Source organism: Eurypyga helias, unplaced genomic scaffold, assembly GCF_000690775.1.
Source record: "Eurypyga helias isolate BGI_N326 unplaced genomic scaffold, ASM69077v1 scaffold14782, whole genome shotgun sequence".
Taxonomy (NCBI): Eukaryota; Metazoa; Chordata; class Aves; order Eurypygiformes; family Eurypygidae; genus Eurypyga; species Eurypyga helias.
Genome location: NW_010234164.1, coordinates 37,754 through 41,233, shown reverse-complemented (window position 1 = coordinate 41,233; position 3,480 = coordinate 37,754).

Below are 3,480 nucleotides of genomic sequence, written 5' to 3'. Positions count from 1 at the left end.
CCCCCCCGCAGGTACCCAGCTGGTGCTTCCCCTGGAAACGGCCAGCGGTCCCAGTCCAGTTCGCAGGTGGTGCCTGTGCTGCTCTCATCCATGGAATTGGGGGTGGGGGGAGCCGAGCTGCAGGTTCGTGATGGGGGGGTGTGCTTTGGCTTGAGCAGCAATCCGTGGCCTTGCTTAGAGCTTCCGAACTCTTCTCTTAGTATGCAAAGTGACCAGAGAGGTGGTTTTAAACCTGCGAGCTCCGCCTAGCCAGACTGGCTTCTGTTGGTGACCCAGGAGACTAAATCCCTAACTCTGTGCTGGATCAGCAGAGGCAAGAGAGAAGTCTTCTGAAAAACAAGTGGTGATTTTTTTATCTTTCAGTATTCCGCAGCTAAAGCCAATTAATGCTCATGGCTGCTTTCGTGATAGGCTGGCCGTGTGTGCTGGCAGCTGGAGCATTGGTGAGGGGCTCCAGCTAGAGCCATGCAAGAGATGGGAGCTGTGTTTCGTGAGGAGTTTTAGGATCCTGTTGCTTTGCTGCAGCTTCTTTCGACTGGAACAGTCTCCCAAAACCAATTAAAACCTTACTCTGATTTGCTAATGTGCTGAAACAGGTAGCTGTAATATTGCTTATTTCCAAAGCTGCTTGGGTAATAGCTTCAAAATGTTTTTTCCAAAAAAAAAAAAAAGTTGGCTCCTTGACAGGGAAGCTTCTTTAATCACAGAATTTTTAGCAAAAATGATGATGGTGTGAAGAACACCTTATACTCCCCTATAATATAAAAGCATCAGAATGCCTTCCAGTCTTTATTCCCTCCAGGTGTGTTCAACACCCGTTCCACACAGAGTAAGCCCTGGGAGGGCTGCTGGAGCTTAGCCTTGCTGATGGCGAGAGGCTTGATACAGCCTACCTGTTGGGATGAGCTGGGTGTGTGAGTGTGTTGCTTCATTAGTGGTAGTAACGGGTTCCCTAATATCATGCTTTATATTGGTATGGCTGACTTCAGCTTGGGAAGCAAAACAGACCAGTGAAAAAGGACTTTAGGAGCTGCCTTTGACCAAAGCTTGGAGTCATCTTGGCTTGATTGTGTTGAGACTGACACCATTTTAACAGTATTTTAAATTTTGTCTCAGGATTCAAGGCTCTCTTGGCTGTAGCCACAGTGCTGAGAACCCCCTTGGGCATCAGCATGGCACTGGCCCAGTGGGATTTCTACAAAAGACGTAAAAAGCAAAGGCTGAATTGTACCTGAGGTGGACAAGCCTTGTCTGCTCCAGAGCATGCCCAGGAGCTAATGCATGACTTGGCCATACTGGCAGCTGAGCTGTGTTGCAATGACTTCCCTAAGGATTAGGATATCCTGTGCTAGCGCTGCTATGATGCTGTGGGTTCTGCCTAGCCCTGGGATTTCATTATCTATAGGTTTCCTACAGGCATATCTGCCCTGGCGCTGTGGAGGTGCCTTTGTTTCCACGTACCTTGCACATCTTTGGTGTGCAGGTGTATGTTGTTCCACTGATTGAGCTGCTGTGGGTCTCTGGAGTGGGATCTCTTGCAGGTAAACTGCAGGCTGCAGCTGTGGGGCTGATGGGGTGCCAACTCCAGAGACATGACAGCCACTGTGTTTGGGCTGCTGGCTTATCAGTGCAGAGCCAGCAAATGAGAGATCTTGACCATGGCATTAAGGCTCATCCGTCATCTTTCTGTTAGTCTGAGGGAGTGGAAACTCCTTCTCCCTATTTGAAATCGAGCCTGGCACTCCCTTTCTCACTCTGGTGTGCGTTGGAGTGCTAGAGGTGTCTGGTGCCTGACAGTGTCCTTGAGACCTCAGTGTGCTGGGGACACATCTTCATGATTGGGCATGGGCTCTTGGCTGAGGGTTCAGGTGAGCCAGGACTTGATGGTCTGTACTGCTGGCTGAGATTCACCTTGCTGTGTCTCTGTGCAATGCTTCTTGGGTCTGTGTTCTAGATCTACCCCAGTGACTTAACCCGAAGCTTTTAAATGGTTTGCTCTGTGGCACTGCACATCTATCTGCAGGGAATTGAACACAAGCCTTTCTTGTGTTTCTGATCTAGCAGGGTCCCTAGAAACTCTTAGCTCGTAAATGGAGACTGGGGTGTCTTACCAGGTGTCAGGAAGCAGTGTTTGACTCTGCATTAAGTGACCTGTCAGCTGGATCACACTGCTCAAAGAGCTGTTCATCCACTGACTGCACTGAGAAAGTGGTGTCCCCTCCGCTGCCGTGGGATCCTGCGTTGGAGCAGGCAAGGCTGGCTGAGAAGGGCGGTTGTTGGGTCACTGGTTTTCACACAGTGTGCCAGGTCACTACTGGGCCTGCAGAAGAAGGACCCACCAGTGCTCCTGGATGGGTGCCGCAGTGTAAGCAGAGGGGATTGCCAGCTCTGAGCCTGGGCCGTAGCTGCTGCTGTGCAGAGGACTTTCAGAGAAGCCTGAACAGGCAGTGTGTGTTTAACTATTGCAAAATCCTTCAAGATGGAGCATTCAAAGCAAATCCTAGCTGGGCTCTAGAGTGCTCCTTTGCTTGTCTTGGCTTGGGGATGCAAGAGCAGAGCAGGTTCTGGAGGACGCAGCCTCAGGTGTGATGTTTCCCTGTGCTTTGGTATTAACCGAGACCAAAGGATATGGGTGTGTTTTCCAGCTACACGTTTGCAAACTTTCACCGGACTATCCAGGCTGCTGAATGTTTTGGGCCCCGTGTTCTTTGGAGACCTTCAGAGCCCTTCTCAAAGGAGCCCCTGCTTTAGGGGTTCAGGGTGGAGGGTCAGCTTTGCCAGGGAGGGTGTAGAGATACAAGGGGTTGGCAGCCAGCTCCTGCGTCAGGATCCTTGCAGTATCTCTATGGTATCCTTGGCAATCTTAAGGTTAAAAGCTCTGTGAGTGGAAGGCATTTGTGTGGAAATGCTTGGCTGTATTCTTACCCTCTTCTGGTTTTGTTTGTGGCAGGACTGGTGCTGCCAGTTGTGGGAAGCATCAACTGCTAAATGAGCAGGAACGGGTCAGGCGTTTGGTTTGCCACTCGGGTTTATTTTTGTCTTGCTAGCACAGGCTCCTGGAGAAGAGCTTTGCCTCCCGCTTTAAGTGGTTCTTTAGTGGTAACAGTAGAATATGGAGTTTCACGCTTGTGCCAAAGCAGCCTGATGTGGCACTTTTTATTAAAGACTGGGATACTTTCTTAAATTGTGCTTCTGTGCTCCTCCGCTGCTTTTTATAAAGATGGGTGGAAGCTGGCTCTGCCTGTTTCCTCTTGCCTGGAGCTCCCTTTGAGTGCTACCTGTCTTACTCTTGGTTTGTAAATGCTCATGGTGCCTGCGGAGTACCAGGACCTTATCTGGGGGAGGGCAGAGCCTTTGGGTAGACAAAGATCCCGGACTCGAGCGCTGAGTAGATGCTAATAGCCTCAAACGGGCTGAAATCCTGGATGAATTGTTCAGGTCCTGCCTGGAGGCATCGTGCGAGTTGAAACTTCGGCACCT